At 43.0% G+C, this 15,915-nt stretch overlaps 1 protein-coding gene across 5 annotated transcripts in view; it reads left to right on the top strand.

Moving 5' to 3' along the window:
* fam53c (family with sequence similarity 53 member C) overlaps window positions 1–15,915 on the top strand; it is a 145,176-nt gene that overhangs the window by 69,316 nt on the left and 59,945 nt on the right. The gene's annotated exons all lie outside the window — the stretch shown is intronic.

Genomic DNA, 15,915 nt, shown 5'->3' with positions numbered 1-15,915 from the left:
GCCTAAGAGGTGATCATATCAATAGATGTGGAGGTGGCCTTTGATCGGGTTGTGTGGCAGTACTTGCTCGAGATTCTTAGGAGGTTTGGGCCAACGTTCATTGCATGGGTAAGGTTACATGCAACCCCTGCGGTGAGTGTGAGGACAAATGTATGAATTTGGGGTATTTGAGGTTGTATAGGGGGGACTCCGTTATTGTTCGTGTTGGCTATTGAGCCTTTGGTGATTGCACTCCAAATGAGTGGCAGGAGATTGTGAGGGGACGAGAGAGCACAGGATGTTGTTGTATGCTGATGATTTATTGTTGTATGTTGCTAATCCACTGGAGACTATGGGGAGAATAATGAACCTGCTAGGGAAATCTGGGGCATTTTCTGGATATAAATTGAATGTGGGGAAAAAGGTGAATGCCCAGGGGTGAAGAAGTATGAATCTTGGTGCCTTGCCATTCAAGGTGGTCAGGATGAGGTTTCAGTATTTGGGAATTCGGGTGACTCATAACTGGGCACCTATGTGTAAATGGAATCTGACCGGTCTAGTAGAGGAGATAAAAGGGGATATGAAGAGGCGGAATGCCTTGCCACTATAGCTGGCAGGGAGGGTGCAGATCATGCAAATGAATGTGTTGGCAAGGTTTTTATTTATCTTTCAATCGTTTAAAATATTCTTCCACAAGGTGTTTTTCCAGAGGGTGGATGAATTGATTTCTGAATTTGTTTGGGCAGGCAAGATGCCGAAAATTAGTTGTGCCTTTTTGCAGAGAGGGGAGGGAAAAGAGGAGGGGGTGGGGTGACAGGCTCCCAAACCTGTTGCAAATGCTGAGAAGGTGAGATGGTGGGGGGTCACGGTGTGGTTGAGGGATCTGTATGATTTTTAAGGCTGGAAAAGATAAAGATCGCCCTTAAGGGGTCAGAAGAGTGATTTTTACTCGCAGTGGAGGCCTTTTCTGTCCTTGTTTGAGGACTTGTTTGTCACCAGTGGGGGCGGGAACGTTGGGGTTGGGGGTGTTAAGGAAGGAAAATTGACAAATTCTGTGCAGCATGTTTATTTTGAGGTGTTATTCGCTGTTGGTATCTGATTGTGTTTGGAATCAAATATATATTAAATTAAGAACTGCAAAGAAATTAATAGGGAAGTCGTGATTTGATGATGTCCAGCTTCAGGCTTAAAAGCCCAGTAGGTGTAAGAGAAAGCAAAGAGAAAGGCAGGGAGTTCCATGGTTTTGAGGTACAAAGAAATACGTGGAGTGGGATGGCAACCTAGACGATTGATTTGATTTATTGTCTTGTGTACTGAGGTACAGTGAAAAGTATTGTTCTGCGTATAGTCTAAACAGATCGTTCTATACATGTAACAAAAAAAACCATAGGACATATATAAGTACACAATATAAATACATAGACACAGGCAGCAGGTGAAGCATACAGAGTGTAGTACTACTCAGTGGAAAAGATACGTGAAGAGATCAGTTCAGTCCATAAGAGGATCATTCAGGAGTCTGGTAACAGCGGGGAAGAGGCTGTTAGTGCGTTATGTCAGATATTTGTATCCCCTGTCCAATGGAAGAGGTTGGAAGAGAGAATAACCTGGGTGGGAAGGATCTTTGATTATGCTGCACGCTTTCCCAAAGCTGCAGGAGGTGTAGACCGAGTCGATGGATGGGAGACGGTTTTGCGTGATGGATTGGGCTGTGTTCACGACTCTCAGTAGTTTGCCGGGTCGGGCGCTCAAGTGAGCGGGGTCGGGTCGTTGAAGAGTCCTTCCGGGACGGGTCATGCGGGCCGGCCCATGTGCGTCAGCGGATCTTCAGCCCTGCAAGGGAACATAAGAGAAAGATTAGAGATACGTTTTAGTGCTGGAATTAAATTTTAAATGGTTAGTACAGTTATAAGAGATGGAAGAAGAGGATCTGGGAGAGAGAGCTCGCAGAGAGTAGCCACGCTCAGGCACAATCTTGCAATGCATATCCACTGATGCCACTCTTCAACTGGCACAAAGCTGGTATACAGCATCTAGCATGCTAGTGGTGGTGCCAAGGTGAGGCATGCTGGGTGGCTGACAGGAGGGACAAAACTGAGATCTCTTTTCCATTGTGCCGCTGGTTAGTTTTGTCAAGTGTTGTCCAGTCGTGTGGCACAATTGTTGCCTCGTTCTTAACCCCTCCATCCCCAACAATGTATGTGGTTAAAGTACAATGTGGGAAAAATCTGTAGAATTAGGCCCCAGACTTCAATGTAAGCTGTGCTTGAAAATTAGGGTAGGGGATTTTCTTTGTTAATAAATGTGCTGCCTCTTCATGGAAGACCAGTCAACAGGCGGTGTTGTCCTAGTTTTCTTGGTGAGCATGGCTTAATAATTTCCTTTTTGAGTTGCAGAATTTATCCAGCGATTGAAATAAAATTTTTTGTATCTGTTCGTGGAATGTTGGCGTCACTGGTTAGGCCAGCAGTCATCCCTAATTCAAGGTGGTGGTGAACTGCAGCAATCCACGTGATGTATGAACGCTCACAATGCTGTTGGGAAGGGAGTTCCAGGATTGTGATTCAGTGACCGTTCAGGAACTGTGATGTAGTCCCAAGTCAGGATTGGAGGGGAGGGGAACTTGCAGGAATGTTTATTATGTTAGATGGAGTGCTGATCAAGTGGGCTGCATTGTCCTGGATGGTGTCGGGCTTCTTGAGTATTGGAGCTCTACTCATCCAGGCAAGTGGAGAGTATTTTGTCGCCCTCCTGACTTGTACGTTGCAGATGGTGGACAGGCTTTGGGGAGTCCGGATGCTGAGCATGCAATAGCTGACAAGTAATGGGCAAGTTTTTAAATTATTTTACACCTTTACTTTTGTACCTTGCACAGGCCGGGACATGATGAAAGCTGCAGACTACACTTCTCATTCTTGTATGGGGAAGGGAATAGTATTGTCTGCATTGACCTCTTTATTCAATCTAATCTCAATCATAATTTCTGGTCTTGGGTGACCAACATTGTGTTCTTGCTACAGCCTGGTTCCTGGGCAGCACCGTGGCACAGTGGTTAGCATTGGGACTATGGCGCTGAGGACCCGGGTTACTGATTCTAATCCCGGCCCTTGGTCACTGTCCGTGTGGAGTTTGCACATTGTCTCCGTGCCTGCGTGGATTTCACCCCCACAACCCAAAGATGTGCAGGTTAGGTGGATTGGCCACACTAAATTGCCCCTTGATTGGAAAAAACATAATATTGTACTCTTTTTTAAAAAAAAAAAATTTTTTTTTTTAAAAATCCTGCTTCCTTCATAGAACATACAGTGCTGGAGGAGGCCATTTGGCCCATCGAGTCTGCACCAACCTACTTAAGCTCTCGCTTCAACCCGATCCCCGTAACCCAATAACCCCTCCTAATGTTTTTGGTCACTACGGGTAATTTATCATGGCCAGTCCACCTAACCTGCACGTCTTTGGACTGTGGGAGGAAACCGGAGCACCCAGAGGAAACCCACGCAGACACTGGGCGAACGTGCAGACTCCGCGCAGACAGTGACCCAGCGGGGAATTGAACCTGGGACCCTGGTGCTGTGAAGCCACAGTACTATCCACTTGTGCTACCGTACTGCCCACATAGACTAGCTGCAAAAATCATAACACTTTACATCCGTTAGTCACTTTGTTTCTTGTTTTTATGCTTTAAAACTGCTTCTAAAGGCAACCGTAGGAGAAGGCATCTTGTGTGGAATTCCTCAGGCAGTCATGTATTAAATTGCAATAGAGCAGTAGGTGGGTGTTGGAACTTGCTATCCATGTACTGAGTAATAAGCTTTGAACTTCAAAACTTTAAAGCAGAAAATCTGAAAAGAAAGCATCGAGTCCAGAGACTCACGTGCATAGGCAGTTGTCTCCCTTTTCCGAAATTTCCAGTTGCGATTTAGATACGGTTCTCTTGCTGGAAAGGGAGATGACACTTTTTCTTCAGTTGCAGATGAACCTTTTCAGCTGGCTCTTAAAATAATTGTCAGACCCTGCCTTTGGGTGATATTGAACCTTTTAATTTTTAAACCCTGTTCTTTTTGTTGCCCTTTCCGATTTTTTTTTTTCCAGTTGGTACCCATCACGATGATGATGGTACTGGGATATTAAATCGAAATAATCACTGAGCCCATCAACATAAGGGATGTGAATTGGAGATGGTTCTTGCCGGTTGTTTGGGGTGGGGGTGCGTGTTGCTGGAAAGTGCACAAGGTTAGACAGTGACCTTTCAATCCAACTAATTCTAGTCTTGTTTATCTGCCTAGATGTGAGGATCCAATATCCCAATCTGGTCCTTGTTCGCATGGTATTTCAGTGCAATACCGTCCCTGATTAGCCACGCTTGCAATCCCTCCCTAAGAAACTTTGACCATTTGAGAAATGGAAGATAGCACACTGGCGCATTAAAGAGTCCTTTGTGAATGGCGTACACCACTGTATAACTGACCTGGATATAGATGACAAGAAAGCTCTGAAGCTGTAGAGAGGTAATGCTGAAAATAAGAACAATCTTTATTAGTGTCACGTGTAGGTTTACATTAACACCGCAATGAAGTTACTGTGAAAATCCTCTAGTCGCCACATTCTGGCACCTGTTCAGGTACACTGACCAATTCACCTGACAAGCACATCTTTTGGGACTTGTGGGAGGGAACCGGAGCACCTGGAAAAAACCCACGCAGACACGAGGAGAATGTGCAGGCACTGCACAGACAGTGACCCAAGCCAGGAATTGAATCCGGGTCCCTGGAGCTGTGAGACAGCAGTGCTAGCCACTGTGCTGCCAAAGCATTACTTGATCTCTGGGCAATGTGAATAAACTGGAGTGTTTTCTGGGTCTGTACTGTGGTCAGTCACTGATGCAGAGCAGTTTTACACCTTAAGCTGAGGTTATGCATTCTGCTTGGCAAGGTTGCTGGTAGTTGCTGGCTGTTTGGTAAGGATTCAGAACACAGTTGGGTTGTTATTGACCAACTAATGACTTGAGCTTCAGTTGTTTGTGGATGGGGGTTCTTGCTATCCTGCCTGCGCCTGTTTTCTGACCTTATTTGTATGCCTATGGAGAGAGAGAATGTATTCCTCATCAGGCATAAAGAGTGGTGATGTCTTCCAGAAATAGCTACAACTGGTTGACATGAAAAAGCAAGGGTTACTGATTCTAAAAATTCCCATCCTGTCATGGATGTGTTGACACCAATTGTAATGTAGAAATCGTTAGGCCAGCTTAGAACAGCTAACTCTGCGCACATGGGAAAGTGTACCAAAGTCTTTCCTCTGATATTAGCGGGACTAGCAATATATACATTGCTACTAGACTCAGCACACCTCGGTCAGGACAGGAAGGGCAAGAATCAGTAACTTCTTTCTTTCTTTTTGAGTTGGCGAATTGCTAGTATTTCTGGAAGCCATCAGCAGCTAAACTATTGTGAGAGCACAGATAGTTTTACTAACGGAGATTTTCTTAACTTGCATTTGAGAAAACAAGCAATGCGTTATTTTCCACAAATGCCTTTCATTACTTGCGAGATGCTGATATCCTGCTACATTCTCTTCCCCCATCCTTCAGAACACAAGAAGCCAGATGGTGCCAAACAAGCTATGCTGCGTTCCGGCATTTATGCTGATCTAAGCACTGGTTTATGTTTATCTGATTAATCTGTGCGTTACAGACTTTGTGTGTAAAAGGTGTAGCTTGTGACTTCCTGTGTTTGGCGCAAGTGAGGTAGTTTCATATTATGGAGGCATTGGTGTTTAAAATTGAAGGTCTGTCACTGTGCTAAATAATGTTGAGGAGGAGGAGGGTGAGTGGACAGGGTTTTTTTCTTGTCCAAAGACGAGGAGATTTCCCCTACCCTTTCCTCGCTCTAACTGGGAAACCATCCCACTTCACCTTTTTTTGTTTCAGTTTTGGTGCAAAAACCTGAATAATTGATTTAGGTATGAAAGCCAGCAAGATAACATTGTGTTATCTATGGCAGTGAACGTATATTGGAAGAATTGAAAGTTCAAACTTTGTGGAAAGTGATATACTTGCAAACATATGTTTTTGATAGCAACTGCTCACATGCCGAAAGTTTGAAGAGTAGGTGGCTTACACTGAAAAGTTAATCTCTTTACTTTACTTTATGACCTAATTCTGAATGGGTTAATGATGATTGCTATACTGTAACTGCTGCAGTTGAGGCTGTTAAGACGTTAGACCTGTAAAATGTTGACGACTGTGTCAGTGCACACACTCTTCAAACTCTTGGTTTTATTGTATAACTAGTTAGTACGGATGTCTCGTGCAGAGGAAGTGGCCCTAGAACTATTGGCATACATTTTGAGATTGAATGAAATCCCAATAGCACCAGACACTAGATCTGCCGTTCATAGAATAGCGAAACACATATTCCTTCTGTTGGACATCTTAGCTGTAATTCAAGCAAATTAATGGGCGGCACAGTGGTTAGCACTGTTACCTCAGAGCTCAGGGTCCCAGGTTCAATTCTGGCCTTAGGTGACTGTCTGTGTGGCGTTTGCACGTTCTCCCCTCTCCAGCAGTCTCGAAGGGCTGAATGGCCTCCTCTTACTCCTATTTCTAAGTTACTATATCTGCGTGGGTTTCCTCCAGTTGCTCCAATTTCCTCCCACAGTTCAAAGATGTGCAGGTGAAGTGGATTGGCCATGATAAATTGCCTTTTAATGTCCAAACGATTAGATGGGGTTATGGGGATAGGGTAGAGGCGTGGGCTTGGGTAGGGTGCTCTGTCCAGGGGTCAATGCAGACTCGGTTGGCCGAATGGCTGTCTCTTGCACTGCAAGAATTCTATGATCCACAAATAGGTGGCGTATCGATAGACTCAGTAGTATCAGACATCCTTGCAGTATCATATGCATTGCTGATTTAACATCTCCAATTGAGTTTTGTGCACTTTAACGCCCTCTCTTTAAAGTCTTCAATAGTCACATTTGCAATCCTGCTGTAGTGGCTACTGTCTTCTTTCCCAAAGTTTGTAATCAAATCTAATGCCTTCAGTGTAGAGTGGATAATCTCACTTGAAGAACCTGTGTGTACAGAAGGTAAAATCTTTCAGGTGATACCTGGCTGATACAATGTTCAAGGAGTGCCTGCTTGGTCTTGTCTCATGTTGTGAAAATTGAGACTGATTACCCTGTTGTTAACAAGTGAGGATCATTGACCCGTTGACTCATATTGAATTCTATAAATCGTGCAACTAGCAGGAATGCAATAAGATGGCTTGGTATCTACCTTCATAAGTCATCTCTTTCTGCTGTTATTACACCAGCTGAACCAAATGAAAATGATCTTTAGCAGATTTCTGTATCCTGCCAAAGCATAAAGAGGGGTAACACATCTAGTCTCATCTATCCATCCCCTAAACACTGCATTAACCAAGAAGAAGAAAGCAAACATGAATTTGTAACGCACCTTTTCATAACAACAAGGTGTCCAAAAGCACTTTGCAGCCAATGAAGTGTAGATGCTGTTGTCAGGCAGGAAATGTGGCATCCAGTTTGTCCATAGCAAGGTTCCATGATGTGCAATCTGGTACTGATCTGTATAAATCTAGATGATGTCGTCAAGTATTTGAGGGTTTGGGACATGCACTCAGAACCATAGAACTAAGCCAGACCTGACACCCTTACAGACCATCAGGACTGACAAAGAAAAGTTAATTTCCATCTCTTTCCCACCTCTCTCCAACCTCTCTCCAAAAATAGGCAATAATGTATGAGACTGACCTCTTCTCACTTGGAAGAGGTCAGTCTCATACATTTTGCTTCTAAATGGTCCTCAGACTTTCCCCCTCACTTTAACTTCTTGAGGAGCTGGCTGGAATTGCAGTCCAAAGGTGTGCATGGGTGGGGTGATGAAATTGGCAGGGACTGGGTTTCAATGGGATGCAAACCCCAACAAAGTTCCACTTTCATGTACAGTATTTTTAAAAAGTGAACAGCTCAAACAGCCAGACTTAGCAAATTCTACTTTTCAACTAATCGAAGCTTCCAGTACAACACAGTCACAAATGAAAACAAACTATACATCTGGGTTGGATGACATTTTGCTGCAACCTTTGCTCAGTATAAAAGTGAAAATATGAAGTCAAACTTCTGATCAGATTCCTCAGGAAGCTGAGCCAAGAGCAAATAGATCTAAGCTTTCTTCATATGAATCAGCGCCTAGCTGTCCTTGCCCTTTGAACAGCCAGCAATACCGAAGAAGCCAATCAGAGCTTTGGAAGTGACTGTTGGAGGTACATAAAATGATTGGGGGGGGGGGGAAGAAAATGCTCCAACTCCTTTATTTTCCTTAAATGAAGTAAATAAATCTTGTACTCTGGAGGAATGCACACCCACCCTCCACCCCAGCTCAGTCCCTCGTCTTTGTGTACAGTGAGTTGTGCTGAATGAGTTCTGTGGGTAACTTGAGTCTGCGGGACTGAATTGGAACAGGTCATCACAGAAGAACCTGACTCGCAGCAAAATAGTGATCAGGAATGGGAATCTCAATGATTTTTCTTAAGCAAGAGTGCAGAAGCCAATTGTTTGTATCCAAAAAGAGATTAGGGATGAAACCTGAGCCTCAGATGGAGCAATTTTACATTTTACAATCTATTGAAATGATTCAACAGATCTAGAAATATTTTCACTTCCTCTTCGGGGAAACTGATATAGAATCGGGGCAGGGTCTCACCAAAATTAATGTAAGCCAATTAACAATATCGAAGAAAATAAAAGCCTATTGAGAAGTCACAAAACTCCCAGGTCCAAATGGTTTCCATCTCAGGATTTTGAAGGAAGTAAGTGAGAAAATTACAGATTCTCTAATCTTCCAAAATTCTCACAATTCAGGAACTGTTCCTTTAGGTTGGAACATTGTACAAATTAAGAAAGGCGAGAGAAGGAAACTGAATTCCAGGCTAGTTAGTGAACATCAGTTGTCGGAAGTTCGTATTGTCTGTAACTTAAGACTGAACACATTGAAACTTTCAACTGATTAGATTTGTAAAGTGTAGGCCATGCCTGACAAACCTGATTGTTTTGGAAAGGTGATTGAGATATTGGACAGAGTGGAATGTACATGGATATTATTTATATGGACAAGCAGAAGACATTTGATAAAATTCTTCTGAAGTTCTAAAGTTGAAAAAGATAGAATTGAGGGAAAATTATTGACCTAGTTAGAAAATTTGCTAAACAGCTGGAGACGGAATACAGATAATGGGCAGGTAGTGGTGTATATCTTGCTGCAGCCTCTAGTTGCTGTTCAGAGGAATTTATATGTGAATCACCGGAGATTCGCATGCAGGTTTAGTAAGCGAAGGTAAAGACCTGAAGGGGATTGGAGTATAAGGGTAAGGAAGGCCTGCACAATTGTATAAGACTTTGCTGAGACCACACCTGGCGGTATTGAGTGCAATTAAGGTCTCTTGACCTAAGGAAGGAGAATACTGGCCTCAAGAGGGGTGCAACAGAAATTCACCACCTTGATTCATTGCATCAGATGGCTGTCCCATGGGCAAATATCCTCTGCAGCTTAGAAGGAGAAGTGATCTCTTGAAACAGGTCCAAAGATATGCAGGTTAGAAGGACTTACGGGGATAGGGTGGGGGGAGTGGGCTGAGGTTGGGTGCTCTTGCGGAGGGTCAGAAGACACTCAATGGGGTGAATGGCCTCCTTTCAGCTGTAGCGATTGCAAGGACAACATTCTTAGGGCTTGACAGGGTAGATAATTGATTGCTTTTCCCCCTGCTGGAACTAGGAGTAATCGTCTCAGAATAAGTGACTTCACAGTTTTTACGATTGAGATGATGGAGAAATTTTCTACTGAGGGTTGTGAATCTTTGGAAGTTTCCACACCACAGGTCTCTAATTGCTTCCTCAATAAGTAGATTGAAGGCTGAGATCAATAGATTTTTGGACATTAAAATGAAATGAAAATCGCTTATTGTCACGAGCAGGCTTCAATGAAGTTACTGTGAAAAGCCCCTAGCCGCCACATTCCGGCGCCTGTCCGGGGAGGCTGGTACGGGAATCGAACCGTGCTGCTGGCCTGCTTGGTCTGCTTTAAAAGCCAGCGATTTAGCCCAGTGAGCTAAACCAGCCCCATTAAGGGAATTGATGGAGATTGGATGGGAAAGTGAAGTTGATGTAAGAGTGGAGCCATCATCTTACTAATGGGGTTGCAGGCTCATTGGGCTGAATGACCTACCACTCCTATTTCTTATGTAATTTTAATTGGTAGGATTTGATGAGTGGCGTCCCACAGGGAATTGTTTTGAAGCTTCAACCATTGAATGCATTTATTGACAACTTAAATGATGGAATAGTGAGCTACATATCCAAGTTTCTTAATGATGGAAAGATGGACAGCATTGTAGGCAGTGTAGGTGGAAGCATAAATCTATTAATAGATGAAGTGATTAGGCAAAACTGTAACAAATGGACTTCACTTTGGGCAAGTGTGTCGACACCACAGATAGATCTGAGACCTTTCAATATGGTGTAAAGCTTGGAATAGTGGAGCTCTAAATGGGACTTGAGGGTCCAAGTATGTAGATCTTTAAAATGCCATGAACAGGACAGAAATTCATTAAAAGGATAATGGAATGTTGGCCTTAATATCTAGAGAATTGGAATGAAGGGGAAAGAAGTCTTGCTTTAGCTGTAGAAAGTCCTGGTTGAACAGTACTTGGGGGTTCTGTGAACAGTTCTGTGCACCACACCTTTGGAAGGATTTATTCATCATGGAGGGAGAGCCTGGGAGTGAAAGCAGGACTCCCAAGGTTCAAATTATGAACGACTATATGAACTAGGGCAGTATTCACTGGAATTTTGATGGTTAAGGGGTAATTTGGTCAAACATTTCAAGATATTGAGAGAAACTAATGGGGTAGATCAAACTTATTTCTGCTTTTTGTGGAATCTAAGACCAAGAGACATAGTTCTGTCTGTTCTGGACTAGATCTGGGCAGCACGGTAGCATGGTGGTTAGCATAAATGCTTCACAGCTCCAGGGTCCCAGGTTCGATTCCCGGCTGGGTCACTGTCTGTGTGGAGTCTGCATGTCCTCCCCGTGTGTGCGTGGGTTTCCTCCGGGTGCTCTGGTTTCCTCCCACAGTCCAAAGATGTGCAGGTTAGGTGGATTGGCCATGCTAAATTGCCCGTAGTGTCCTAAAAAGTAAGGTTAAGGGGGGGTGGGGGATTGGGTTACGGGTATAGGGTGGATATGTGGGTTTGAGTAGGGTGATCATTGCTCGGCACAACATCGAGGGCCGAAGGGCCTGTTCTGTGCTGTACTGTTCTATGTTCTATCTATATGCAAAGGATGCAAAATTTGGAAATCTTCTACAAATGATAGAGGAACCTTGATCGATTAATTTTAAATCCAAGACTAATGCATTTCTATTAATCAACGGCATTAAGGAATATTGGGCAATGGTGGGCATATGAAGTTAGGTCACAGATCAGCTATGATCTTGTTGAATGGTAGCTGAGAATTTTGTTAAATGAGGGTATTGAGAGGTATGGACCCAAAGGTGGGTAAACCTGGTTAAGTGACAGATCAGCTATGGTATACAACAGCTGGCATTTAGAAAGCACCTTTCAACATGCTAAAATGTCCTAAGGTGCTTCACAAGCGAGTTATCAAACAATTTAACAGGGAGCCACATAAGGAAGTAACTGGACTGATGACCAAAAGCCTAATCCGAGCCATAGGTTTTGAGGGACGTCTTAAAGCTGGTGAGAACGATAGGGATTTTGGGAGGAAATTCCAGCGTGTGAGGCCTAAGCAGCTGAAGGTACAGCTGCCAGTGGGGGAGAGATGAAATCGGGGATTGTACAGAAGGGCAGAATTTGAGGAATGCAGAGATCTCGGAGGACTGTAGGGCAGGAGGTGGTTAGGAGGAGGCCATGAAAGAATCTAAATAAGGATGATCATTTTAAAATGAGGTCTTGCCAGGCTTTGAGGTCAGTTAATTCCCCTAATTGAGTGACTAAATGGCTTGCTCCCAATGTAATTGTTAAGCAAAAACAAACTACCTTCAGATCACTGGAAAAACAAGTATGCAAACTAGAGCATCAAGTTCAGGCGAGGGGTTCAAATTAATGACAATGGGATGGGGAACTTTAGTAGAATAACCAAGCCACAAGAAGAACTCTGCACAGATGAGTGCTCTTGCCCACAGAAGAGGAAAAAACACACCAGACAATCGGCGAAGTGCACACCACAACAAGTGAAACCTATAGCTCACAGCATCTCAGCTGGAGTCCTTTATGAAGTTGAACAGAAATAAAAATAATTTGTCAAATCCTGCAATTACCAAAAAGGTGACCAAAGAATCCAGAGCTAAGCATTGATTCTGTTTCTGGTTTCCACTGGCAACTGTATATAATTCCAGTTATTCAGCTGCAATTCACAGGAGTTTTACGGCGTTAGATTATCATCTAATTGCTGTCTCCTAACTTTGATGCCATTTGTTCAAAGTGAACTTGGAGAACTAGATCTGATGACGTTTTAAAAAAAACTGATCTTTGCATTTGAGAGGAGTTGTGAGTTTTAGTGTTTCAAAACTAATTTGATAATATGTGGATATTTGCTAAGCTTTCAAAGAAATAGCGATATGTTTTCCACTGAAATCAACATCCTGCCAGCAGGCATCACTTGCAGTTTATAATTCCTGAATTGCGACACTCGAGCTGAATTCTATTTGGGAGTGCAGCACGATGGCCCAGTGGTTAGCACTGCTACCTCACAGCGCCGAGGTCCCAGGTTCGAAATCGGCTCTGGGTCACTGTCCGTGTGGAGTTTGCACATTCTCCCCGTATTTGTGTGGGTTTCGCCCCCACAACCCAAAGATGTTCTGGGTAAGTGGATTGCCATGCTAAATTGCCCCTTAATTGGAAAAAATGAATTAAATTTGGGCAACAGGAAAGACCAGTTGAAGTCTTGTCCCAACAACCTGAAGAACATGAGAGATATACAACACCTAAAATAATGGCCACTTTATTGATTTTGATGCACTTTTGTGCTGAAGCAAGATCAGCCCTATAGAATTGTATAGCATATGTATCCAGTATCAAGGCATTACAGAAGAGCAGGCTAGATGCAGAGTAAAACTCTGCACTGCCGGTCCAGGAAAGGTTAGGTGGGGACGGTCTTGTCTGTCAAAAAGCATTTTTCAATATTAACCTTGCCTGTTGTCAGTTGCCTTGTGTGAATTCCCACTTTTCCCTTGGCTAAGGGGTGTTGCATTCAATTGTACCACCCAAACATTTGAGCAAAAATGGAACCCAGACACCTGCTTTGTGTGCCCCAGCATCACCTGATGCATTTGCCCACCAATGCCATCAAGTCAATTTGAATTGGTATAATGCTTCTTTTCTCAACTTTCATAGTTTAGATATAATTACCCTTAATTTCAGTTAGCATTAATAAAGGTGAATAGCCAGAGCTGTTGATCAAGGGAAGAATATTCACCAGGATGGAGGAAAAAAATCTTTACTCTATTTTCAATACTGCTATAGGATCCTCCATCTTCGGAATCAGAACAGACTGACAAGGACTCAATTGAGATATGATTCGAAAAATGGCACCTTCAGTAATGAAACACTCCTTCAGTACTGCAGTGAAACATCAACTGCGTTTATATGCTCGAGTCCCAATGGCTTGTGTACAGAAAAGAGAATGACAAGCTGATCCAAATCGATGAGAGTAAAATCTTCATTAACCTGCATGCACGGGGATTGGGTCGTGCCAGTTAATAATACTGGTTAACAGAGTTTACCAATGGAATACAGTACAATACTTGTAGCATGAACTAATATGCATGTACTCTGGTAGTAACAAGCAAAATTCTTTATACTTCTCATTTTCATCAGTATATGACAACATAACCTGTAAAATGATACACTATATACAGATGCAATTTCTGGATAAACATCTAAATTGTTCTTGTTGGTAAAGTGATCATTTGTATTCTGGAATATCAGAATTTCCTGTTAGTCAGAAATTTGGGTTGATAAAGTGGCAGATAAGACGACGCTTACTGTACTTGACTATTAGTACATGTTAATTGATTTTCCAAAGTTTGTAATGCAAGAGCAATTGGATTTCAATAGACTGTTGGTTGCTAATAACATAGCATTAAAAACACAGGGTGTGGGGATGACTCAATAAGGTGATACTGCATTCTTTCATTCATGAGAATGTCTGATGTCATTGAAAGCTTTGAAACATAAGATGGCGGCAGTAAGTACTTTCCCATAGCATTGATGACAATCAACCCCAACTTTCATGATTATATTTGGCATTGGCACACTTCCAATTTGGGTGTGTCGAGATTATCTGATATTTATGAACCAATTCATTACTAAATGGTTGTTGTCAGAGGGACTAAATGAGGATTAACTACCTGAAGGTCAAAATGTCTTCATTCAAAAAAACAATCTCTTCTGGCTTTCTTCTCTCCTCTCTTGAGGCCACTGACAACTTGCTGGGATATAGTTCCACAGGCTGAGAGCACCCTCCAGTATCTCACCCAAGTGATCGGCCTTCATACGAAGCGCTTCATATTGGCTTCACAAGAGTCCAATTCTGTCTTTTGTCAGATGCCCACATGAATCCAGTTTCCAGTGAAACTCTATGGTTGGCCATCAGGAGAAGAAATCCTAGCTTAAAATGTTATCCTCTGCTTAAGAGACAAATTGCCTGGGTGGGAGCAAGCAGTTTGATGCATTATAACCCGTTTCACGTTGTAAGTTAAAGGACAAGAATAGTTTGGAGTGAAGATTATTTTCAGATAGCAGTGTTGTAAGACAGTGCTCTTCAGAGCAAGTGCTATAGTGGGGACAGGCCATTCATGGGCATCCTGCATATCAGCTGAGGTTCCTGCACACATGACACAGCACAGAATGCAGAAAGCAGATATTGTGTCACACAACCTGTGGTTTGTAGTTTTGTTTCCTTTCAATATCTACAAATGATTAAATAATTCTCTAATTTTGTCCTCCTCTTGCCATAAGTATGTAAAATTGCTTTTGCGCTGTTCAAATCAGCTAGGATACCATAAACATATTTCTGCAATACAGCCAAATTTGTTCACCTCAAAATTCCATGGGTAGGCTTATACTCCATGTGATGCTGTGGATAGTTCATAAATGCTTGCTGCTTTTCTTTTGTCGGTTCTGTTACCATGCTCTCCCACCCATCCCTACATAAGATGCCATGGCCAGGCTGCCAGAATAGTGAACAATTTTAAGTGAAACACCAAAATGCTTAACTCGCCAATCTGTTATGTGGCTGCACATGGTGGTTGCGGCTTTTGGAGAAAGAGTGGAGTCAATTTAAAGATCACTTTCCGTGGCACCGTGCCACTAGGGTGGCAGTTGGACCAGTTTGCACTTGGTTTGTTCCCTGTCCAATCCAAGATGCCTTTAGGTCTGGTATTTTTATTCTTGGTTCACTACAGATGCCCAGTTCCATGGAGGCGTGGCTCTGTACCATTTTTACTAGTCCATTGACTTTGATACGTTCACCTCACTGGCTGCCATTCCTGTTGAGGCCCAGGCCCCTGCCTGACTTGTATAGTATCCTGAAGCGTGAACACTCACCATGTGAACAATCATGCATGCTCCCTCAACACAGAAGAACAAGGTGGCTAGTCAGGGCAGTCAGCACAGAAGGGTACCTTGAGATAAGCTGATTTGGGTTGAAAGGTGCCAGCCATCAGCCAAGAAAATTTAACCCGGGACACCAGCTGGTTTTAAAGCACTACCTACATTGAAAAACTTGTCCAGGATAAAGAGAACTTTGCAACTGCATGGATTGAAAGTAAAGTCCCTTCAAACTCTACAAAAAGCCCCCAACATAGAAAGGGTGTTTAGTGTGCTTTGTGCTTAGTGTGCAGT

The sequence above is a fragment of the Scyliorhinus canicula genome, chromosome 4 (assembly GCF_902713615.1).
Source record: "Scyliorhinus canicula chromosome 4, sScyCan1.1, whole genome shotgun sequence".
NCBI classification, from domain to species: Eukaryota; Metazoa; Chordata; class Chondrichthyes; order Carcharhiniformes; family Scyliorhinidae; genus Scyliorhinus; species Scyliorhinus canicula.
The sequence above is the reverse complement of the archived record's forward strand: the minus strand, read 5'-3'. Positions and strand labels throughout refer to the sequence as shown.